The sequence below is a fragment of the Solanum verrucosum genome, unplaced genomic scaffold, assembly GCF_900185275.1.
Source record: "Solanum verrucosum unplaced genomic scaffold, falcon-dt-bn FXZP01000223.1, whole genome shotgun sequence".
Lineage (NCBI taxonomy): Eukaryota > Viridiplantae > Streptophyta > Magnoliopsida > Solanales > Solanaceae > Solanum > Solanum verrucosum.
The window spans coordinates 279477-307074 of record NW_026020290.1 but is presented as its reverse complement, the minus strand read 5'-3'; positions in this window follow the sequence as shown (position 1 = coordinate 307074).

Below are 27598 nucleotides of genomic sequence, written 5' to 3'. Positions count from 1 at the left end.
ATGTCATCTACCTATTCAACTTCAACATATTCTTCTTCATTTCTCCCTATAGCATGTTCCTCCTTAATATCTGCAGATTTTGGCTCATTAATGATCTTACCACTTCTGGTGATGATGGCCATGTAGTGTCCATGTTTCTTGGGATTCTGAATAGTGTCACCTGGTAGTGAACCATTCTTCCTCTTGTTCAGTGATGCTAATAATAGCCCCAGTTGTTGCTCTAACTTCTTGATAGAAGTGGTCTGAGAACCCACCAGTTGACTCATACTGGAGAAGTCCCTCTTCTTTTCTTTCACACCTGAATCAGTAGACTCAACTTTTTGTAACACTTTGGCTAACATATCTTCTAGTTTTGATCCACTGGAACTACCACCTTTCGGTCTCTATTACCTAGGGGGTACATAAACACCAATATTTTCATTCATGTAGCTATCTCTATTCTTCCAGTTGCCTTGTTCTCTATTTGCTGGTCTTTCATATTTCCCTTCTCAAGAATAGTTCCGACCATGGTTTCTAAAATTATATCCTTGGTTTCCTGAGTTATAATTCTGGAAACCCCCTTGGTTTCCAAAGTATTGGGCCTCCTCATCTAAGTCGATATCCTGATCTTCATACATGTTTGAGGCTCCTACAACATTTACCTTCTCAAAACCTTCCATGCTATGTTTTGTGAGTAGATCCATCTGGGTTCTCATGTGAGCCATATCCTGATCCCTTTCTTCTACTCTCATGTTTTTCTCAGCAGAAAGTTCAAAAGTGAACCCAAGATCTCTTACCTCAATATCCCTATTGTGCCATGCTCTATTGTTCTTTCACACTTCATCCATCAGTTGCATGATTTTTGGGAATGGCTTCCCCATGAATGATCCTCCACATACTACATCAACAACAGGCTTAGTAACATTGTTTAATGATCTATAAAAAGTTTGTTTCAAATATCTCTTGGTGAGACCATGATTCGGTCATTGTATCAACTTTTGGCTGAATCTCCATTAAGTCTCATGCATTGCCTCCCCTAGTAATTTCTTGTGGGCACTTATCTCATTTTTCATCTATAACTCTTTTGATTTAGGGTAGAATCATTCCAGGAAGACCTCATTTAATTCATTACAAGTCCTGACTGAATTATCTGTCAACTAGTTGAGCCAATTGGTTGCCTCCCCAGTGAGAGACTATGGAAATAATCTCCACCACATAGATGTCTGACTAACCCCAGGAATTTCATGTCATTTACATATGTCCATGAAATTCATTATATGTTGATTTGCATCATCAGCAGGTGCACCTCTGAACATACCTTTCAAGGTCAACAATTGAATCATTGTGTCGGTGATTGTAAATTTCAAACTTCGAGGTAGTGCAGGTAGCACTATTGCTCTGGTGGCTCCAGCTACATCCAAATCTAAGTCATCCTCTTCGAACACCATGTGAGCTTGTTGTTGTGCTTGACCCCTTGGAGCTAGTGGTCGTCAGTGGGGAGGAGCTATCTCTTCCACTCCTTCGTGTTCCTCCACCACCCAAGGCAGGTTGTTCACAGCATGTTGATGAGCACCTCTTGCAACTGTCTTAGCCTAGAGTCCCAATCTTTGCCTCTTAGCCTCAAGTTCCTTTTTATTCACAATCTTACAGATAGTGTTTGCTAAGTTCAAGATTGTAAGGAATCAATGGACCTCTCTAACTTTTGGTATTGGGCATGCACTGTTGACCTTACTTGTCTGAGACATAGACAAAGAACAAGACGTAAAATTAGGAAATATAACTACAATTTGAATAATTGCTAGTAAAACTCTTCAGAATAAAAATTCCCCGTCACCGCTGCCTAAATTTGATACGTCCAAACATACACTTCAATTAAGAAGTATAAATGATCGAAGTAAATTTGTAGAACTTAACATGAGTAGAGGTTGATCCCATAGAGAATTTCTTTATAGAAATATTTTCACAGTCCCGTTTATCTAAATGTTGTTATTATTTCCATGAGAAGGTAATTTTGTAATGTAAATTGGGTTTAGTTATAAGGTTCAGGTAACCAATATTGTTAAAAATATCTAGATTAACAATAAATAGAGTCTTGAATGTAAGGTTGTGTTGATAAATAAATGAAACCATAGTTGTGTTTCCCATGAATTTACAATCTAGTGTTGGTTCATGAACGTGTTTCAGGTAATTTATTCTTTTCATATTACAGTGAGTTAAATGTATCTAACACTTCTTAGTCTAGTTAGATAACTTCCACTCAAATCCTCTCGGTCCTAGAGTAATACAATATTTAACCCTCACATATTATTATATTAAAGTTGTCTTCTCTGGAACTTAAACTTTTACTCCATTTTATCATATTAACTTGACTTTTTCCTAACTACCATTTTTTTGTCGAACAATTGATAGATAAAGGCTAGTTCTAACACATCCACTCATTCAAAGTAATGAATAACGAAAGTTGAGTTACGCTCTGCAAATATAAATCACCTTCTACTCCTTTTATGAATTTACACTTAGATTTTAGTCATAGTTCCCACAACCCTAGTTATGGTGTTTAGCCCCTCATGCTTGCAATTAAATAAGAAAAGATATGTAATAGATGCATTTAGAAGAATCACTTATGAAGATTTGAAAATTCAAAGATAATTGATATTCAAGAATTAAATTAATCTCTCGATCCAGTCCTTAATCGATAAAAACTAAGGTAGAGAACATTTAGAAAGTAGTCGCTCATTCCCAATATGACGAGAAAATTCAAAATTACATCCTTATTAATTCAAAAAGTCTGTCTAAAAAGAGTCCTACTCAAATTAGGAATGAATTTTTCAGACTTATCACTGACAGTACGACGACCCATCGAGGGCTTCACGTTTCGTGAAGCCCTCCATGGTCCTTAATTGGCAATCTCAAAACACATCTCTTCAAATCCGGTCCACTGGAAATCCACCACGGGTGGCATCACAGACTGTTATGATAACCATGGCTCGTGAAGCATTCTATGGTCTTTACTCGGTCCACCAAAATGTAACTCTCCAAGACCTCTTCACTAGAATTTCTTCAGGGTCAATATCATACACCGTTGCAGGGACCACGACCCATCAAAGGCGTCGTGGTCTTAATTTGATCTTTGGTTTGCAACCTCCAAATCTCCATGTTTACTACTTCATTACCACGAGTCTTATCAAGGCTCGTCTAGAGGACCACAACTCGTCTAGGGATATGTGGTATTCACTTGGACTTTAGTCATAACCATCCCAATTTCTAGGTGCACTACCTCATCACCACGGGTAGTATGACGTCCCATCAATACACTTGATTCTACTATTAATCCAAAGTTTTGAGCATCACAGGTGCCAAGATTTCACGGCACATAAAGTGCTTAGATATCCAGGTTGGTTGTGTATTCCTAATGTTGATGACTTGAGAGTGTAAATCTTATCAGAAAGTCATTGCTCTTGATATTCCATTCAAACAGCAGCCAATAATGTACCATGTCTTGCAGGAGACCTATTGGTGGAATGGGATGAAGAAGGATATTTCGGAATTTATTGCTAAATGTCATAATTATCAACAAGTTAAAGTTGAACATAAATATCCTGAAGGTTTATCTCAAGATATTAGAATTCCTACTTGGAAGTGTGAAGATTTGAATATGGACTTCGGTGTTCATTTACTATGCACCCACTGGCAATATGACTTGATTTGGGTTATGAGAAATCGAATAGAAATATCAGCTCATTTCATCCCCATCAAGGTTTATTATTCGGCGGAGGACTATGCTAAGTTGTATTGGAGGGAAATGGTTAGGTTGCATGGAGTTCCCATATCCATTATCTTCGGTCACGGTACCCAATTCACTTCTCAGTTTTGGAATTCTTTCCAAAAGGGTCTTGAAACTTGTGTGAAGCGTAGTACGACTTTTCACCCTAAAATTGATGGGAAAGTGGAGTGTACAATCCAAACATTGGACGATATGTTGAGAGCATGTGTAATTGAGCTCAAGGGTAGTGGGTATTATGACTTACCTTTGATTAAGTTTGTATAGAACAATAGTTATCACTCAAATATTGGGATGGCTCTATTTGAGCCTTTATATGGTAGGAAGTGTAAATATCATATAGGTTGGTTTGAAGTGAGTAAAGTTGCTTTGATATATCCCGAGTTGGTACATAAGTGTATGGAGAAAGTTTCACTTATTAGAGAGAGGTTGAAAATGACTCAAACTCGGAAAAATCCCTATGATGTTGTTAGAAGGAGAGACCTTGAGTTTTATGTTCATGATTGGGTCTACTTGAATATCTCGCCCATGAATGGTGTGATGAGGTTTGGGAAGAAAGGAAAACTTAGTCCTTGTTATGTGGGCCCACATAAAATTTTGAGGCGTATTGGCGAAGTTGCTTATGAACTTGATTTCCCTAATGATTTGGCATCAGTGCATCCAGTTTCCCATGTCTCCTTGTTGAATAAATGTGTTGGAGATCTGCATCTATAGTTCCCTTAGAAGGTTTGGGAGTTAAGGAGAATTTTTTTTATGAGGATGTTTCGGTTGAGATTTTAAACTGGTAAGTTAAGAAGTTGAGAAACAAAGAAGTTGCTTTCGTAAAGGTTCTTTGGAAGAATCAGTTAGTTGAGGGTGCTACTTGGGAGGCCGAGGTCGATATGATGTCCCATTATCCTCATCTCTTTCCTTTCGTCCCTACTCTAGCTTGAGGTATTCAGTTCTTCATGGTTTTACACTTTTGGTGTCATGTGTCATAGATATTACCCTAATTACGTCATTTATGCATGTTCACGAAATGCTTAAATATTGAGAAAATGAGTTAACTTGATTGTTTTTTTCATGATTATGTGCATTTAAGTATGAGTTGCATATAGACTTCATGAGATGATTTTGAACATGCTTTAGCTTGGAGTTGATGGTTCTTCCTCGAATATGTGCATTTATATGACTACATTCATGATGTGCTATTAGGCTAAGTTTCGACCCTCTTTATGATGCCTTGAATATTATTCAAAGATTAATGTTCCCAAGGGGGAGATAATGTAACACCTCGAATTCAAAAAGATGAGAAATTGCAGCTTTTTAGGATCTGGTGCCAGTACAAACGGAGCAACGAGCAGTCAATGGTCTGACACATGGTCTGTAGGTAGGCATGTAGTTGGCCAGTCTAGTTTTGTTAAACTGTAAAAGTTTCAGTATTTTCATATGATTTACTAGGACGGTCCATTGGCCTATGTACGAGTGATAGGTAGGTCTCGTAGGTGAGTCCCACACTTAGAGAAATTTTAGAATCAAAAGTCGAGACCCAAGGTGAGGGTGCACGACCTATAGGTGGGCCCATGGATCGTGCATGGGTTCCGTCGATGCGGGTCCAAGATTGTTGGTTTCCGAACTCACCAACGACCGACCAGGATGGTCCGTGGTCTGATAAGCAGACCGTAGGTTTGGCCGTTTGTGAGGTCGGCAGTTATTTATAAGAAGTACTTTTGGGTCTTTTCCTAATTATTCTAACCTAATACTATGTCATTTTAAATTCTATTAGAGATCCTATATAAACATTTTTACCCTCAAAACTCCCCAATTGAATTCATTCTACCAAATTCCTAAAAGAAGCCCAAGTTCATCCTCTCTAATATTTGTCTCTCTAGAAGCTTGAAGAAGAAGACTGGGGTTTCAATTCAAGTCTCAAATTTCACCATTGATTTCAGCCTTCCGGAATATATTATTCACCAATGGAGTCTTGTCCTCCATAGGATTCCTAAATTCTCCCATTTTCACAAGGTAGAACCTCTAATCGAAGTTAGAGTTTTTACTCAATCACATGGGTTGCTTTCAATTTTTGTATTATTCATTGATTTATGTCTTGTTATGCAATGAATTGAAGAAATTGAATGTTTCTAATTTGAATCCCCACGAACCCATGTGAAAGCTTTTGAATCATGAAAGATGAGTTTATGAAGATGTGCATGTTATTATGAAATTGATGAAAATGATTTACGACTTGCTTTGAGAGTGAAGCATAAATGTTGTTGTTATTATGACAGGATGTCTCACATAGAATATTGATAAGGTTGAAAGGTCTTCTCACCTAATTGAATAAAGACGTAATGAGGTCAAATGATACGTAGCTTGAATTGGTTACTTGTTGTGTCTCTCCATGGATAATCAGGCAAGCGACAATTACCCATGACCTCCAATAATGAGAAAACCAGTGATTACCCATGTGTCATAAATGTAAATAAATGATAAGACTAATCAATATTTCGTGGGATTTATGCTTAGCACCGAGTGGAAAATTGGCGATTATCCCTATCCCATAAATTATGTGTCACCATAGGTTGTCTAGATATACATCAGCTAGTGGATCCACGTATGCTAAGAAGCTTATGATTCTTACCTTGGCAAGTAAGAAAACCTCTTTTCGGTGTGGGATAGATACTTGATTCCATGTTAATGGCTCACATGGTCTTAAATATCGGTTAAAGCTAAATCTCCCACAATAAAGAATCTTCAAGAAGTATATCACATGTGTTTTAAGATGGTTTCTATTTGCATTGACCATGATTATGATTGTGTTTTCTAACCTCTTATCTTATGTTTTAACTTGGCTTTTGCATATCATGAAAAGTCCTTTATGCGTGATTTCCATAGTTTATGCATTGCTATCGTACTTGGTATATATTTTGTACTAACGCACACTTCTGCCTACATTCATCAAAATGTAAGGTTTGATGCTCTAGTTGTGCATCTCCATGGCTAGAGATTTAACAAATATTGAAGATTGGAGAGTCCTCATGTTTTGAGGATAGAGCCTTTATTTCATATTTTCTTTAATTTCAGTATTTTGTGTGATGTATGGGTTACGTCTCGGTCACTTTTGATGTACTAGATGGCTTTGAGACTATGTTAGACTTCCGCTAAATTTTATAAACTATTCTACTTTAAAATTTCCTTTTAAACTCTCTTAAACTCTATTTTCTTGTATAATATATGTCCAGTGGCATGTATAGGGCCTCTTAGGGTCTTATACTCCATGTCACATCTAGGGTCTATTGTGGGTCGTGACACTACTGGGTAGTTTAGATACTTCATAATCCTAATAGATGCTTCTTCTATATGATCTCATGTGTGCCTATAGTCATGCCACAATTTTTTGGTTGCAAAATTAATTGCACAACAATATTATTATTGACAAAATTTTCTTATAATCAGATTAAGTCTATTCGTCTCGATAAATTATTATCACATGTCAATTGGGATTGAATAAATCCAACATTAAAGTTAATGAAATAGTGTAAAACAAGGCTTATCAATTTGAATGTGCAGTTTATCGTAATGGGGTCATGACTTACGTCTAAAAGAGGTAAAGTAACTGAAAAGAAATAGTTTCAAAATATACTCCCAGAGTATAATCGTAAATTAAAAATTAACCAAAGCAGAAAACACATGTGAAGATAAACTTGGAGTTTACTAGTAAAATTAATTTTATCCGTTGGTATGAATGATTTATCCTTCCAAACACTATACATATTAAATATTAAACATATATTGAAGACCTACAAAATTCTTCAAGAATTATATTTGTTGCTTGTTCTCGTGATAAGTTGTTAGATCAATAAATGTTGAGACTAAATTCCTAAATAATGAAAGTATGAAAGGTAAATATGATACCGTTCACTTGTCAGGTGATTTGTTGAATTAGATAAATTTTTAAAAAAATCATATGTGAATTTATTGTCAGCTTGTAGTTTGACATTAGCAAAATTGTTTGTGCAAAAATAATTGAGTTAAAAGTATAACTTTCAGAATATGTAATCAAGGCAATTTATCTTTATAATTTTGATAAATTTTAAGTTTATGTGACACGAAACACCTTACGTATATAATAAATTATTTCTTATGAGAACATAACTTCACGGTCTGAAATATAATATATTGCATACAAAAGTAATTGTATGCATAGTTCAATAAATTATGATCAATTTTTCTCTGAATTTGTTTATGTAGAGGAAGAAATACTTTTCTAATTTTTAATGTGTGATATATGATTAATGAATATATCATGATATATGAACAAAGATAAATTTAATAAAGTAATTATATATACATTAGTTTTTCTAACATAAGGAGGAATATATTAGCAATCAGGATTTGCAAATGCTCATATTGAATGTCATTGAAGGACAAAGTCTACAACGTACATAAATCATGATAGACCAATTGTTTATTAATAAAATAATCCTTTAAAAGGGGAAAGAGAAAATGATTAAAATGATCATAATGAGAAGGTAATGGGTTGTTGAATAGCCTACGGCACAACACTTCATGAAACCTCAAGAGAGGGATAGTTATCTGAAAATAATGAAGTGATGAGATATCAATAAGTAATATAGTATTGTAAACCGATACAAATGATATATTTTCCCAATATCTTTGATTCAATATGTTGTAATATTGTAAAAGATTAGAAGGATATGAATTCTATGATCTATTAAAACATGATGACATATAAAACTAAATGGATCCACTTCATTTATCAATCAAGTGGAATGTTCCATCGTAGAAAGTGTAAAGTTTATTTGACTTGTAGTTTAGACACTAGAAGATGTCATACATTTAAAATTGAATGTTGTCAGTTTACAAAATTGATATATCTAAAGGATTCAAAACGTAGCATATATAAGTTTTTGGAAAACTCGATTGTAATTCTCATATGGATTAAATCAATCGGAAATCTTTCGCATTGTTATTCAAATTCATTACCTGAATATAATTGGAAGTTTTGAAGAGTTTTATAAAGTATTATATTTTTTGCTTAAACAAGTTGAAATTTTTTTATCCTGAAGGATTGATTCATAAAAGGTGATAGAATGAAACATATTTTGTCAAAACTTTTCTATACGCATGAGCTCCAACAGAATTATGATATCAACATGGAATATATTTTTTTCATGTAATAATATAAGTGATTTATTCACCAAATCTCTACCAAATATAGCTTTCTAGAAGATGGTACACATGCTTGTAATGCAAAGATTCAAGTCATCGGATTAATTTTCTCACTAGGGTAGTTAATACACGATGTACTCTTTTTCCCTCACAGTGTTTTGTCCATTAGGCTTTCTTTATAAGTTTTTTAAGGAGACATCTAAAATGAGTATTATTAGATATGTGTACTCTTTTTCTTTTACTAGAATTTTTCCCAATAGAACTTATATAGTATGATTTTAACGAGGTGCATAATATATCAATAAACATTTAAGGGGGAGTGTTGTAAATATATTGGTATTAAAGTGAATTGTCTATTATGTAGATTCATTGGGAGAACAGTTAGGTGTCCTACTTGGAGATTAAGTCAATTCTCCCCTATAAATTAAGGTATTTTCCTTCATTATAATTCATCACTGAATATACCTCATTCCATGAGTATCATTCAACATGAATAAGATGTCTTTTCTTTTCTCCCTACTACTTTCTGCTTATTATTTTATATGGTTTCAAAACAAAGTTTTTATGATAATATTATTATTATTTTGGATAGTGCACAAGTAACCCCTAGACTATGACCGAAATATTAGAGACACACCTAAACTTAACTAGGGTCCTATTGCCCACCTAAAATCATTTTTCGTATTTTTGTGCATCTTTATTGCCAATGTGGCACCTTCAACCACCCAAGTTGGTTGTATTTGTACACATGTGTCTGTCACGTTTGTATATTTTTTAAAATTTTCCCTCAAAAAACACTTTATTCTTAATTAGTTTATCTTGTATTTAAATTAAGTTAATACACATTTGTTACCATGTATCGAAACTTTGTTTTTGCATTCATTCATTGTTTTTTCTCTTTTATTTTTCTAGTGATTTTATTTACTCTCTTTTTTTTTTGTCTTTCGCTTTAATTTGATTTCAAATTTAATTTTGTGTCTTATATTTAAAATAAGTTAATTTCAAATGGATATTAACACAAGTGACTACAATGAAATAAAACATAAAAATTTAAAGGACATTTTTAATTTATTTTTTTAAAACTATACACATAATTTTTTAAAAATAATTAAAATTTAAAAGATAATAAATTAATTTAAAAAGAGTTTAATGTCTGAAAGAAATCAAAATAAATATTTTACAATGAAAGAAATAAAAATAATTAAATATATAAAAGTTTAATATAAATAAATATGTATATTAACGAATTATAAATTATCAATTAAAACATTACATGTGTGCATCCATCAATTGCCTTCAAGAGAGTATGCACACTCTCTATGCCATGTCATTATTTATAGTGTATTTATTCCATTTTATATTAGTTTAGGGGATAATAGAAAGCTACTTAATTGTAGGGGACAATCTACTTAATAAGGAGATTGTCACCAACCAATCTCCATATTTCTTTTGTTGTTACCGAATCTTGTATTTTTCTTGTTAGCCACTATTTTACTTGTGTATTATCTGTTCTTATAATAAATTCGTTATATACAATATATGGTTCAAATGATAATAAACATTTATATACTGAATATAATTCTTTCCTATTTATTTCCCATCTTATTTCTGCATTAGTAAATGTTCCTGAATAATATCTACAATGATGTTCTATTTTTTCTTCTCCATACCTGTATTTTAATACTCCTCCATAACTTTTTTCACTGGCATCTGATTCTACTATATAAGTACATTTTTTATTTTCATCCAGAAAATATAGTTTAGATAGGTTCTTACATAATAATTTTACTTTTTGTATTTGTGTTTGGTCCTTTTTGTCAAACTGGTATTCTATGTCTTTCTTTAATTTTTATTGTAATGGTTTTAAATTATCTGCTAATTTTGGTATGTATTCTCTTACTTGATTTACTAGTCCTAAGAATGATTGTAATTTTTTTTTTGTGTCTAGTTGTTCATTTGAGTTAATTATTTTTTGTACTATATGTGTTTGCATTTTTATTCCATTTTTATCTATCTATATTCCTAGGAATTCTATTTGGTTTTACATTATGTCTGCTTTCTTTTTAGTTAGACTTATGCCTGAATATTCTATAATATATATGAATTTTTCTAATAATCTTATGTGTTCATCTTAGGTTTTAGAATATAGTAATATATCATCAATATATACTACACAATTTTCTAATTGTTTAAAGTAGTTATCCATAAAGTGTTGATATCTACCTGGTGCATTTTTATATCCAAATAGTAATACATTCCATTCATAAAATCCTTGTGGTACTGTAAATGTCGTAAGTTTTTTAGATTCTTCTTCTAACTTTAAGTGGTAAAATTCTAATTTGCAGTCAAATTTACTAAACTAATTATATCCTTGTATTTGTCTTATTTTTAATATTTTATTTGGTATCGGGTAATTATATGTTTTAGTTTTTGCATTTAAATTTCTATAATCAATAACCATTCTACTTTTTCCTCCTTTTTGTTCACTATGTTTATTTACTATAAATGTTGGGCTTGTATGTTTGCTATTGTTTTCTTGTATGTACCCTTTTTCTAGTAATTCACTTATATGTATCCTAAATTTTGTTAAATCATTAAAGTTATATTTTAATGGTTTTTGGGTTATTATACTATTATTTTATCTATTAGCTCAATTTTTATTTTTGTTTTATGTTTTTTCCATCCTTGTAAAGGATCTTCACTATATAATAATTCTAACTTATCTTGGATTATTTTACTTTATCTATAGAGAATATAATTAATATCTTGGGGTCTTCCTCTTTTATATTTTCTAATTTTTGTGTAATTTTTTCACTTCCTTTTATCCATTCTGTTGTTTTTCGTTTTTTGTTATTTACTCTTTTTGCTCCTATTTTTTGTTTACACGGTGTTGTGAACCACCAGTGTGTTTTTGTTATTATATGTGGGTATAATTTTTGTAAAAATGGCATTCCTAATAGCATATCTTTTGTAGTGAATTCAAAGTTATATATTTCTTCTATAGTTAATATCTTATCTCATATTTGTATTTTTATATTTTTTGCCTTATATGTGATAATGCTTCCTTCATTATTAAATCATGTTACTACTATCGGTGTTTTTAATTTTTCTCACTTATCTTCTGGTAAACAATTGTATTTACATATATTAGTTTCTGCTCCCGTATCTATCATTGGTGTATAATATCTGTTGTAATATCTCTCTATTATTATCTTTGCAAGTATATATGTTTTCATATATTTATCATACTAAAGTCCTTTTTATTATTACTCTTTTATTTTCATAATTTATTATTAACTGTTTGTCTTCTAGATTATATGGTTTTACTTGTTCTAGCCATTTTATTCCTAAAGTGATATTTTCATCTCCTTGATATATTTTAAATTTTATTAATTTTATGTGAGATTTCGATGTTATCTAGGGGTTACTTGAGTCTTATCTCTTATTATTTTAGAAACCTTTACTAAATGCTGATATATATATATATATATATATATATATATATATATATATATATATATATATAACTGATGTTTTAATAACCTAAAAAGATTGCTATAAAACAGGATCAATGCATCCAAAATTTTGCATATACGTATATCTTGCTAATACCATAAACATCAACATCTCTCTTTCAATCATCATAACTTATTCTTCCCAAAGTTATAAAATACCACACACAAAAACTTATTTTTAAGGGATGGAGGAGATGTGGGAAAGAAGGATGAAACTTCTCGATGATGGGCTGATAGACATATTGAAGCGATTGCCAGCAAAATTTGATATTACAAATGATTCCGAATCATATCAGATTCCAAATCATACAGATTTGATTCCGAATCATATTACAAATGATTCCGAATCATATCAGATTCCAAATCATACAGATTTGATTCCGAATCATATCTAATATGATTCCAAATATCTGAAATTATTCTAAATGATTCGGTAAAATATTCTAATTTGACTAAGCACAATCATACCATTGATATTGTGCAAGATATGATATGATATTTTGCTAGAATCATGTTTGTACCTTTGTATATAAATACTGGATAGTTTATCCATTGCAACAGACAGAAATACAAAATAGTTTTCAACTCTTTTTGGTCTTTGATTTATAAATTCTGATTAGTGGCTAGAGACATGAGTGACCGTAGGATAACCACATGTCATAGTATGAAACTAATGTCAGTCCCCTTTTTCTATCGATAGGGTTTTTCTAATTTATGTGATTGTATAGAAAATATGAATATTTTCTGTTTATTTCAAAGTCATCACTTGGAGTTGAGTTGTGGTGTTTCAAGTCAAATTTTTTATTTAATCCCTAATTAAATGAAAATGACACTTTATATTAGTCTGTAAACTAGAAATTTGGGTAAGGAAATTTACTAACCGAGAGGAAGGTATTAAGAACCCCTCGAGTCCCATGGTTCTTGTATGCTCTCTTTTATCGACTCATATTTATCATAAAATATTTTTAATAGATTATTCCACGTCATTATTTTCTCACATCTTTATTGTTAAAATTTTATTTGTCTCCACCTATATGCATAACTGGATTCTTTGTCTTCATAATTGGAGTCATAATTCTCTTATATAGAGAAAAGACATAAAATCACCACTGAAGTTGTCTCGAATTTTCAAAAAGACACCTTAATTTTATGGGTGTCCTACTACCCCATTGAACAATTTAAGAGTGTTATAAATATCCCACTTTTCACCCAACCTCAATTGCAAGAAAAGAAGTGCAATCACGCACCAATTGTTGTTTGCCACGTATTAAATTTTTAAATTTTAAATTTTGAATTTCAATTTCATTTTCAATTTTTCTTCTTCAACCTTCATTCCTCTACACGCCCCAAATGAAGAGAGGAAGTGTGAAAATTTTAAATCCTCTTTCATTTTCAATTGAAAATGAACCTAAAATAGCAGCCAAAAAATCTCTATTTTCTTTTTCAATCTTAATCCTCTTTCTTCTTCAACCTTCATTCCTCTAAAGTAGCAGCCATTGCCGCCTTCGATGTACTCCATGATGCTTCCTTGTTATAGCACTATTTTCTCCATTAAATCATCACTAAAGCAAGTTAATGGAGTTCTATATTCAAACCAAAAATAAAAATAAAAATAGAGTTTCATAGTACTCTCTAATCAATCGAATAATGGAGTTTACATTTGTTTTTGTTTTGTTATAAAAAAAGATGATAAACGAAGTTAAAGAAACAAAGAAAAGCAAGAGATAAGAAAAAAAGTGATAAAAATGGATGAAGTAAATGGATCTTCTAAGTTGAAGAAGATGAAGAAAAGTCTATTGGGTTGTTGAATTTGGATGCAGAAGTTAATGGAAAGAATGAATTACGAAAGTTAAAGTTAAAAAATATAAGTAACTAAAAGAAAATAATATTTTTAATTAAATAAATGTTAAAATAAATATTTATTTATTTTTTGGCTTGACTCACGCCCCAAATGGAGATTGAACTACACTCTTCTGCCACTTAGGCTCATAATGAGACAATAAATTTATTATAAATAAGAATAATGGGGTAATAGGACCCCCGGAAAGTTTAAGTGTCTTTATGAAAATTCTGAACAAGTTCAATGGTAACTTTATGTCTTTTCTCTTTTCATGCACCTTATAATTTTACCTATAAGTATTATTTTATTTTAATGAAAATTAAATATATTATCGGACAAGGTGCATATAACACCTCAGAAATAGGTAAGTTGTTGGAATCTGAAAAGTTGCAAAAGAGTTGTTGGTTCTAGTTTGAACGAGATCACCTACGCTTCGTAGATTGTGGTCCTAGAAGCAGAGTTGGAAAAATCAGAAATTTCAAATCCTAGAGGTGTTCCTACTGACCAATAGGACGGTCTCTAGGGAGTTATACGAGTCGTAGAACTTAGCTCTTCGATGGTATCCAAACTTACTGAAATATTGAGACAACTTTCAGTTATGTGGAAGGGACCTACGAGCCATATGTTGATCTACGAGCCTTAGACCCTTGATAATCCAAATTGACCGGGAAGTTGGTATCATGTACTCGATCTTTAGTAGACTAGTATGGTTCGTACATGGTGCCCGTAGAGGGAATATAGCAACGTCTAAGTATGGTTAGTTCAGTCTTTTCCACTTCACTATTCCTAAACCCTTGAGTTTTTACACCTAATTAAGGTTCTTATCAGTTTAGTTTGACCATAAAACTCTCATTAACACTTCCAAGCCTTAGAGCAAGGAACCAATCGGAGAAAGCTGAAGTTTTCAAGTATTTTTTCAAAGTTCTTAAGCTTCTTCAAGAACTTCGTTCTTCTAGGTATGTAATACTATTCATATCTTAAAGAGGGTCTTTGGAATGTTAACTCAACCCAGTTTGTATATAATATGAACATACATATCTATATTATTTGGAGTAGTATTAAGCACCAGTTTGGGGTAAGAGTTAATATAACTAAAATTCCATAACCAACGCCATCGACATAGGAAGGATCGTACCGCAACTCGGGTGATTCCTCACCTCCCTCAAAAAGGCCATTTGTGGATCCATAAGTAAAAGTTGTGTTCAATACACCAGAAAGGCATAGGGAAGCTCTGGCAACCTGGGTAAGTGATTTCACGTATCGGGACACTTCATCCAATTCTAAGAGCCAACGATCGTTAGTCATTAATATAACCCAACTAAGTGAGTTATGGACGAATCCCACAGGGAGTGGTACATATTTGAGAATCAATTGCCAAGTAAAAATATATTCAAGTCAATCATAGGTAAAGACATTTACGAATAAAAGCATAATTCAAGTTAAGGGGTGGCACAAGTGTCAAATAACAGGGGGGTTTTAGATTGTAACTATCAACTACAACAACAAATAACACGAATAAACAAGTATAGAGACAAGTTCTTGGGATGTGATTGGATTATGGTCTAAGGTAGGAAAATGGGTAATTGTAACTGATAGTAAATATCTTTAAACTACTAGCAATGACTTCCTCTTTAATTACTTCATTCTTTCCATATCCCTCTCCTTTGTTCTCAGTTACTCATCAAATGACACTGAATTCATATCTTTAAGTTAAACAGACTCGTGAATATGGCAGGGCGGTACACTCTGATCATCAACATAGTAATATGATGCGTCTGTTGAAGCCAAGAACATACCTATAAGAGGATTTCATAATTCTAGAGGCGCCCATGCCATCCTTACCTCTTTTTACAAATGATCTGGGCATTTTCCTTTGGGCTAGGATGGTTTATGTTGTCTCACTCTTGGATAGAGTCCATTACCTATCTCTTTTTGTTTGAATGAGACTATCTGATGTCCTTTCTTCTCAAACTAAATGTAATATGTGTGCTAAATCTGGAAGCTGAAAAATAGAAGTTATAGTAGTTTCAGCTATTCGATTCGAATGACTCCCCTCACTTGCTTTGGAATATGGATTTTTCATTCCTACCTTTATGGGAAAGATCATATCTTCTGCGGTGGAATGGAAGAGAAGTAATGAAACATGCGATGGGTAAATCAGTAAATAAGCTAGACTTAGGTGGGGATAAACATTCTTTCGAACAATTTACACCTAATCAAGTTGGTTTCTCTCGAACACCTACAAGCAGCATTTAAGAACAACCTACACTTTAGCCCATTCACTCTCTCGAGCTGAATGTGTGGAAAAGGGTTTAGGATTCAGTCTCTCGAGCTGAACCCATGACAATCCAATACCCACAGACCATCAATTCAATAATGTTGGTTTTAAAACTGAGCAAGCCAAAAACAAGAAGGTAGAGTTGCATTTACAACTACAACCCTTAAGATTAAGCCATAATTACTGAATGAAATCACTTTTAAACAACATTTAAACTATCAATTAACAATACCAGTAGCTAAATGAACCCATAATCACATAATCACACCCAGAGAATTGGGGATTTAGCTAGACATTATAAAAAGATAAAAATCGTTACCAAATTGTGTTTCCATCAACTGGGTAAGATTAAATTCGTTTTTACAAAGGTCAAGGTTGAAAAATCTCAAAGATTCACTTCCAATTTCTCAAAAATGGAAATCTTCAAATCTTCAAAGCTAAGGAAAAATATTGTCTCAATATTCTTAGTTCTAAGCTTCTCAACTTCAAAACTGATAATTATGAACATTAGCTACTAAGATAGATATTCAAAAATGTATTTATAGTCGCCAAAAATGTGTTGCGAAGGACCATTCAGTGCAGTATGTCAGGATCGCCGATCCACTTGGTGATCCACCCTTTGGTTAATTCCATCTCGGTGATCCACCCTTTGGTTAATTCCATCGCCTTTTTGCTTTGTCCTTCAACATCTTTAAGTTCTGTAACTTTGGGCAATCTAGCAATGCATCGCGAAATCGTTTGACGACACGCCGAATGCTCTTTTCTATCGCTGACTTGATTTTCTCCGTTAAAGCTTGGCACACTGGAACTTTAGGAGAGATCATGGCCATTCGGCGACTCGTCCAATGGGTTAGGCGATCATCATGCCTCCTTTTCTTAGTTCTTTCAAGTGCCAAATACCTGAAAATCAAGGATTTACATCAGTTATTGGCACAAAATATGCATTTGAGGACACTAAATCTATTAAAATAAAGCCCTAAATGAATCCAAATCATGGACTAATCAACACCCCCAACTTAAACTTTTGCTTGTCCTCAAGTAAAATTGAAGTTCAGTAGTTCAAAAAGGATGTCACAAACAGTGCTACATAAGACTCAATCATGAATGCAAATAAAAAGACTCAACTTACTCATGCAAGGATCAATTGTGCATTCTAAGATTCAAGTTGTGACTCACCATTATCAATGACTCGCAAGCTCACAATAAGTGCTTCAAATGCAAGTTCAAGCTCAACAAAGGTACTCAAATGCCCTCACACAAAGAATGAATCCATATTCACACAAAATGGTTCAACAATTTAAAGCTCCGGAATCAGATGCAACAATCACACTCACAAATATGAACACAATGCATGACTTCACCCATAGGTTTGCCTATATTTTATAACAAACAATTGCTTTAGCTCACTCAAGATCAAAAAGGTCTTTTCAAGGCTTGTAATGGGGCGGAGTGTAAAGGTATGGTCATTTAGGCTCAATTTCTGTAATTCTCATGAAATGTGGTATGAACAACACTTTATTTCCCTTTATTTATCATTCTCATTCATGCTCAAAAGTCACCACATTATTCACTTTCAATGGAATACCGGACACCCCATTTTCTTTATACCTTAACAACTTTATTCCACAACTTTTTCATTCTTTTTTCTTTTTCATTCTTTTCTTCTTGTTCTCTTTTTTTTATGGAGGGGTTCCATCCTTCTCAAAATCATGGGTCAAGGGGACTTCCTTGCATTTCTTGATTTACCTTCTCTTTTAACTACACCCCAACTTAGGCTTTTTGTCTAAGTTGGCTATTCCAAACAAACCACAAATCATGAGGATTGTGGGTAGTGGATAAAGAAAGGTCACAATTTCATCAAGTTTCTTCCAAGAAAAGGTTAAGGCTCAAAGGGTGTTCAATCGAGGTTCACACACTCACAAGGTAGGCCATAGAAAAAGGTATAATGTCAAATTGTTTCCCACTCTTCAAAGTTGCCTAAGATCATCTCAAGCGATTGCATCACTTAGTCAACTGGACCAACAGGGAAAATTCTAGGTGTCATCACACATGGTTCACAATAAGCTCATCACACAAGGCATTGACACCAATGTCAAACATGACTCCACACTTTCGCTAGTGTGCAATGATTATCACAAGAGACTCAATTTGATACTTGGCTAGTCACAACAAGATGCAAAATAAAAACCACTTGTCCTCAAATGCAAGAAAAATAATATCTAAAAGTCAAATAAAAACAAGAAACAAAGGGAGGTAAAAAGGGATCCTGTCTACTCAGTCTCTGAATCTGTAGGGGCATTAGTGCCTGGTGTAGTGCTCGGGGCTTGGGCATTAGTGCCCGGACTCACCTTAGAAGGAATACCAACTCCACTAGGGTCAACCAAGGGTGTATCTACCAAAGAGGTCTGAACAGCTACATCGATCATGGCCTCCTCAATCTTTGTAAGGCCCTCGTAAGAAACCTCCTCAGCAACCTCAAGCATCTCATCATCCGTCTTATCCTCAGACACAGCATCAACTGTCTCCTTAATTCTAACCTCATCTTCGATAGTAGCCGAATGCATCTCTGGCAGATCTAGAATCTCCACCGTGCCAAAGATCATGGATATGTCAGTGGACTTCAGCAGATCTATATCACTCCTCAGCGCAGCAATAGAGTCCTTTAAAGTCAACACCCCTTCGGTGGCCCCTTGGTCACGCCCACACACTGTTATCTAAGCCGCAAGGGCATCAATGGTAGCACTCAATGGTGTCAAAACATCAGCCAGGATAGTTTGAATCTTGCCTGGAATAGACGCTTCGAGTTTGGAAGCACGACGATCGATAGAATGTGCTAGTTGCCCCATCTGATGTAATACAACCTAAGTACGCGGGGTATGGGAAACATCAATAGGAGCAACTCTAGGAGGCAATGTAACGCTAAACGAACTAGGGGTGTTAGAAGGAACAACACTAGAAGGACTAGAAGGCCCAGGAGCTGGAGTAGGCAAATATACCTCTGCAGGTAGTGAGTCTGTGTCCACAACCGAGGAAGAGTCCATCGGGATTGCCTTCTCTTCTTTTCTTCCTCATCCTTTAAATATTTCACCTCGATCATCGGCATATTAGTAGAGGATGTGGGAATTACTTCCACATCCTTCTTCATATCTCTGGGAACTTGAGCCAATCTGCACAGCTCGGTGATCAACACCGAGAAAGAAAGTGATGTCTGGTGCTGCTTGGCCGTCATTGCCATCTCATGCCCAACGATCATACAAATATTTATTCTCTCTCATGCAATGATCGAGCCGAGACAAACCATGTTTGTGTGGCGAAGAACGGACTTATTCTGGGATGGCATGACAGTGCTACTAATAAAGCCAAAACCAGTAACTCGCTGCTACGTTGAGGTCCGACCTTTCTATTGAATCCACTGCCTCCAACCACCTCGGAGTACCATCACAAATGAGAGGGGCAATGTTGTTGGTACACTCCAGAACTACATTTATATTAGTACTGTCACACAACACTTTCTTACCCCGGACCACTATATAGTCAATCGGTTTAAAAGTTGCTACCTGCTTCTTTCTCAGTGGTACCAAGGTCCCATAAGTAGCATAGAACTCCCGGACCCAATTTGGAATGTACGGGCCACAAGGATTGGTGAAGATCTAGAATTTATGCGACTTCATACATCTCATAATCTTTGGGTACCTGTTAATAACCCCATCTGTGGACATACGCTTATCCTCAATAATTGTCCTCAATCCCTTAGTCTTTAGTATGTTCATAGACTTGGGAGGAGAACCCTGTACTGGTAGTGTTAGGACCACTATTTGTGCTGGAACTAGAGGAGGAGTAGTGGTGGGCTGAGGAGTCCTGATCCTAGATGGATTGTTCATCTTTTTTTATCGCAACTCAGCCCTCTGTGCTACCAATAGTTAATCCTCAGGCTCCGAAACTGTAGTCTGTTGCTCTTGGTGCTTACCCTCACTCTCAGAAGTGGTGTGGCGAGTGGCGTAGATCCCATCACCGTCAGAACTGGCCTCCGATAACGCAGGTGCCTTTCCTTTTCCCTTGCTTTTCCCACCAGTTGTGGGAAGTTTGGTGTCCTTGGCTTTAGATGCAACTGCATCCTTATTGATTGTTATCCCTTTTGCCCTTTTTCAGGGAGACATGTCCCTACCAACAACCTTTGGTCTAGCCATATCTGCAAAAACATCAAGAAAGGTTATAAATAATTCAACCAAATACACAGAAAAACAGTTGCATATAGACTCGCCAAACAGGTCAGCGATTCGCCGAATCACTTTGGTGAGGTAGATCGGGCTTGCCGAAAGTATTGGCTCAAATAATCTCTGAAAATTTGGGATGTCGGCGATGGAAGGGACATTCAGCGAATCACTGACAATATTCGGCGAGCAAAGATTAGCCAGCTGAAAGTTACAGTTCAATTAAGGTTTAGGGGTGCAGACAAAGGGCGATCTAAAAGGACTTCCGGCGAGTCACCGAGTGCATTCAGCGACCTCAGGCTTCTCGCCAAAAGTATAGAACAAAACTACACATTTAGCAAGAAATTAATGGTGCGATGGGGAACTTCGGTGAACCGCTGAGTGGTTCAGCGAGCTCGACCCAGCTCACCAAACGACCCAACATGCCTACTTTCAACCCAACTTCCCAAATTCAACCCCGCAACCCCTTAAAGCAAAATAAAAGCATGTACTTACAAAATGAAACTGAGAACCATTACACCCATGCCCCCGGTGTACTCAGACTTCTCCTGGTTTGGCCAAATTTGGCCTTTTTTCGACTTTTGCGCTTAAGAATGACGTCAACTGCTCTATCATTGGGAAAAATTCGTCATTTGGCACAAATGCGGGCTACTTAGACTTCACCCGACTAGACCCAACAATATGCAAGCACAACCCCATAAATTTTAACCAATTTTAAAGCACAAAATCATGAGAATTCAACAAGATAGGCAATATGGGCAACAAAATCAAATTAAACTAGTTACACCATTATGCAATTAAGATCAGAGAGGACCATCTTACCTCACTCAATACTCTATCGTGTTCTTCGATTTTGCGAAGAATGAGAAAGAGTACCTCATTTATTTGTCCCCCCTCTTGCTTCTTCATTCTTCGGCTCTAGTGAGAGGTAATGTACTTATCCTTGTTTTAGGACATTACCTCAAAGTCCTTGATCTTTTTGGTCATGGTCTCCAGCTGAATCAACAATGTGGCAAAGTGTTGGTCCTTCTCAGTCTCCTTGCTGGTCTTGGCCACGCAATCAAGGAGTTGGGTTGCTGTTTCATACGATTGTCGAATTAAACAACCCGAATAGAGTTGGTCAGCCACTATTCTATTTTCGTGGCTAAGACCCTGGTAGAAGCATTCCAGAAGTAGTTTATCTAGAATTTAATGAATGGGGCACTATTGCAATAGGATTTTAAACATTTCCCACATCTTATAAATAGACTAACCTTCCAATTCTCTGAAATTTAGGATGTTATCCCTAAGGATCATCAATCTTAAAGGAGGGTGGTTCATTGGGTCACTGCTGCTATTAGATATGCTCCAATTTTCTGCTCAAAACAGCAACACACAATAAAAACTAAAAATTAAGTAAGTTCACTATGACTAACAAAAACAAAATTCAACTTGACTAAAGATTCTCAAACAACACCACTCCCCGGCAGCGGCGCCATTTTTGATTTCACATATCTGAACACGTCATCCAATTCTAAGTACCAACGATCGTTAATCAGTAATATAACCCAACTAAGTGATTTGGGGTCGAATCCCTCAGGGACTGGTACGTATTTGAGAATCAATTGCGAAGTACAAATATGTTCAAGTCAATCATAGGTAAAGACATTTACAAATAAAAACATAATTCAAGTTAAGGGGTGACACAAGTGTCAAATAACATGGGGGTTTTAGATTGTAACTATCAACTACAATAGCAAATAACACGAATAAACAAGTATAGAGACGGGTTCTTGGGATGTGATTGGATAATGGGCTAAGGTAGGCAAATGGGTAATTGTAACTTATAGTAAATAGTTGTAAATCTGTGAATAAGCTAGACTTTAGTCGGGATAAACTTTCTCTCTAATAATTTACCACGAATCAAGTGGGTTTCTCTCGAACACCAACAAGTCGCAATTAAGAACAACCTACGGTTTAGCCCATTTACTCTCTCGAGCTGAATATGTGGAAAAAGGTTTAGGATTCACTCTCTCGAGCTGAACCCATGACAACCCAATACCCACAGACCATCAATTTAGGAATCTTTGTTTTAAAACCTCTCTCTCGAGCAAGCCAAAAACATGAAGGTATAGTTGCATTTCCAACTACAACCCTTTAGATTAAGCCACAATTACTGAATGAAATCACTTTCAAACAACATTTAAACTATCTATTAACAATACCCAACAACTAAATCAACCCATAATCACATAATCACACCCCAAGAATTTGGGTTTTTGCTAGACATTATAAAAAGATAGAAATCGTTACCAAATTGTGTTTTCATCAACTGGGTAAGATTAAATTCGTCTTTACAAACGTCAAGATTGAAGAATCTCAAAAAGCCACTTCCAATTTCTCAAAAATGGAAATCTTCAAGGCTAAGGAAAAATATTGTCTCAATACTCTCAATTCTAAGCTTCTCAACTTAAAACTAATAATTTTGAATAATAGGTACTAAGATAGATATTCAAATATGTATTTATAGTCGCCAAAAATGTGTTGCAAAGGACCATTCGACGCAGTAAGTTGGGATCGCTAATCCACTCGGTGATCCGCCCTTTGGTCAATTCCATCGTCTTTTATTTTGTTGTCACGACTCAAGGCTAGCCCTTAGATGTGACACAGCGTACTTGACCTCGAAGGGGTCTCATACAAGCCTCATAGCATTTCATTGCATTCGGTAGTAGAAATAGTACAAAATTAAAACTTTATTTAGAACTATACAATAAAAATACTCATTTAAAACTCTTGCAAACACAATGAAAGTCTATTGTCTCACATGGACATCTAAAAACAACATCCAAAACATAAGTAGTGACAACCATTTACAATCGAAAAGTCTAACAACAGTCTTTTACACAAAAAAAATGGAAACATCAAGTACTTGTCCTCGATCTATGAGAACATACCACTAAGTCTTAGAGAATCTCAAATCCAAGTTCTTGATCTAGAGAAAGCAACTCACTTGCCGGAACCTACACTTGAAGTAAAACATGAAGAAAAATGAGTTAGCAAAATTAAATACGAAATATGATAGTCATGCAAAAACATGCTTAAAACGGACATTTTTTTGAAAGTCATGCTTGTAATCCATTTTCATAAAACTTCATGAATATAATCATAAGAGGCATATTATTCAAGCATAACCAACATACAGGTAATTTCTCACAATAAAAACATAATCAACATATGAACCAGTACCTTTACTTTAAGCCTTCACCTCAAGTAACCCTCATGCTATACCTTGTGCAATGTATAGATAGCGTTCAATACCACCATCCACACTAACGTGCCACATTAGAGTCACCAAAAGTGAACCTACCATTCAACCTTTCCATTTTAATGCTATACCCATACATAAGAGACATAAACATTTCATAAGTCATATCATCACATAGGGACCATCACCACAACTCTAAGTCATACTTGTGAAATGTGTAAGTAGCATCCCATACTACTACTCTCACTAAGTAATTCCTTTGAAGTCACCATAGGCAATGCACATTCATATACAATAGTCCATAACAAGGAAGTAATTCATAATACAATCCAAGTATAGCATGCATCATTTACATCATCTCATTTAGCATATAAGAGTCAATGTTATTCAATAACTTCATTTAGGACACATTCATACATTATCCATTAAGACTTAGAGAACTCACTATGACCCTCTTAAAGCCTACTCGTGCAATGCATGGATGGCATCCCATACTACCACCCACACATTATATAACTCCTCAAGAAACCATAATGCACATCTCACGTGATGGGAATAAGCGTACCGACATACACCATGTGAGATTGACATGGAATTCAGTGTCATATAGCCCCACACCGTAAAGAGGTGGTCTACTTGCCTAAGGAAGAACGGTAACATTATCTTGGATGGAATCCACTAGCTAATATCCTATGTGGGCACATAGTTATGGGATAGGAAGATGTTCATTGGAACTCTAGCCTAACATTGGGATAGTTTCCATCTTACCATATCCACTCGGTACTTAGCCTACATTCCCATAGAGTATTTCAATCACATTGCATCATTGTACTTGAAAGGGGCACCAACATTAGGCCTACCGACCCAAAGAACATTACACATGAAAGGTCACCACCATTAGGTTTACCGGTTCAAGGTACATTTAAGGATAACTCATAACTTTTCTAGAAAGAGCCACCACCATTAGATCTACCATTTCTAAGTTCGTCATTTCACACATGAAAGGGCCACCACTATTATGTCTACCGTTTCAAGGTTTAACATCACACAAGTTCCTAGTCTCCTCCTGAAAGGCCACCAACATTAGGTCTACCGACCCAAGATTTGGCCTAGAATACGTCATCATTCATTCATTCATGAAAGGCTACCAACATTAGGTCCAACAATTCAAGACAATAAGACATTAAGTAAAGATACATTCATTATACAAGAAAAAGGATGCCTAAGCCTACCAATTCAAGTTACATCATTTGTTAGCTTCAATTATACAAGAAAAGGATACCTAAGCCTACCAATTAAAGATACACAACATTACATTATAGAACCCTTAATATTCCTTCATCATCAATCATAAGTGTTACTAGAGAATATACTTTCAATCATAACACTATTACAATCTAAACATGATCAACATACTATCATTGAATCCACATACATATCCTTCACATCCTAATCATACCTTAACCTTCACATCTTGCTTTTCAAGGCCATGGATCACATTCACCCGCACATCATAGATCAATACAATTAGGAAAGAATAATAACATAATTTCAACATTCTATATCCATATACAGATAAACAATTCACATACTTCATAATCAATCAAATCCCAATCACAAATTAGGAATTTGGGGGAAAACGTGGGTTCTAAGAAGAAATCATCTTAATTCATATTTAAATCCATAATTCAATGCAATAATGCCTTTAGAAATCATTTTTGAATTGAACCCATGCATAGATTGAAATCTAGGGGTTTTGGGGAAACATTGGATATTTAGAATCAGTTTTGAAATTGGCTCCTTGAAAGATAATAAGTCAAGGATGAAGACCACCATACCTTTAATGGAAGAATCCCACGAAAATCCCTTGATAAACTTGAAGATTTTACCTAGGAAGCTTGAAGTCTTCACCTCCAATGGAGGTGTCTAGGGAGAGAACTTTTGAGAAGCGATGTGGGTTCTTTTTGTGATTTTTGAATAATGAGTTCAAAAATAGAGTTTAATACCTTTAATACTCTTAAAATAATTTAATTAACCTAAAATAACCGTCCCACAACTTAACTCAACTAAAAAATGCTTTCACCAAACCACCCACACCTAGGTCGAACCTTCTACCGAAATGCAGAGGTGAATCACAACCATCAGCCACGGATCGTGGGTGGGACCATGGGCCATCCTGGCCTTCCGTGGATGTGGATGCATCTCATAAATTGGGGGCTTGACCTACCGAGGCCATCCACGAGGCGTGGATGGACCTACGGGGCGTGGTCCCCTTTCGTAGGGCATCAAGTTTTGGGCAGATTGTTGGTTCAAGGGGTCTTGGGGTTTAGGCTTTAGGGTCCTCCTAGAGGACCCTTAGGGTGGTGTTTGGGAGTCGTACTTTGATGTTTAACCCTTTAAGTCCTCAATCATACCTCGGGACAAAATTTTACACCCTCAAGACTCATGAAAAACTCACACACTCACAGTTAGGCTCTAGTTTCACTTATTAGTTTTACGGGTCGTTACATTTGGCCTTCAGCATCTTCAAGTTCTGTAACTTTGGGAGATCGAGCACATCATCGCGGAATCGTAAGGTGACACGCCGACTGCTCATTTCTATTGCCGACTTGATTTTCTCCTTCAAGGCTTGTCACACTGGAACTTTAGGTGAGATCATGGCCATTAAGCGACTCGCCCTATGGGTTAGGTGATCATCAGGCCTTTTTTTCTTCGTTCTTTCATCTGCCTTGTTCTTTTTTGGTCATTAGTGTCCATGCTTTGTTCTTCAATCCAAATACCTTAAAGTCAAGGATTTACATCAGTTATTGGCACAAAATATGTATTTGAGGACACTAAATCTATTAAAATAAAACCCTAAATAAGTCCAAATCGCGGACTGATCAGTAAGACATTGAATGATCATGAGGCTCATAGTGAGGGCTATCAGTTAAAGAAACCCCTTAATATTGTATTGTGTATATATTTCAATATATGTTATTATTACATCTTATAGTTTAAACCTTGAATGGTTTTGCTTTACATATGCTACACTTAAGTTGAGTTACCTTCTGTCCTTTATTTGATGTTTCATTATTTCATGACATAGACATAGGTATTCAGGTTCATCAACAGAAGCTTCACTAAGATAACATAACCACTTGTCAACTTTTGGTGATGCCTCTTTACTTTTCAGAGGACTCTAGTAATTTATTTCTTTAATAATTCTACTTGTGGTTCTTATGGGTCTTGTCCCGACAACTATATTTAAACATTGGAGGCTTCATAGATAGGAAACTTAAGAGAGTCTTTCAATATTTAGTTTCTGATGTTTTGCTAAACTTTTATCATTTATAATTAGTATTTCCAAATAACTTTTAGATTAAGTTAATTACTTAAAATGTCCTTCAGTTTTAATCCTATGTATAGTTGACTTAGTCTTCCCTTAAGTAGCCATTTATGGTTTTCAAGTGATAGCCAAGTCCACGCTGTAGGCTCAGGGCATAACAAATTAAATTCAAAGAACGAACTTCTAGTCTACTAGAAGGCCAATGAAGCCATGTCCAGTAGAATCTTTCTCATTGGTGTGAAGCGCATCA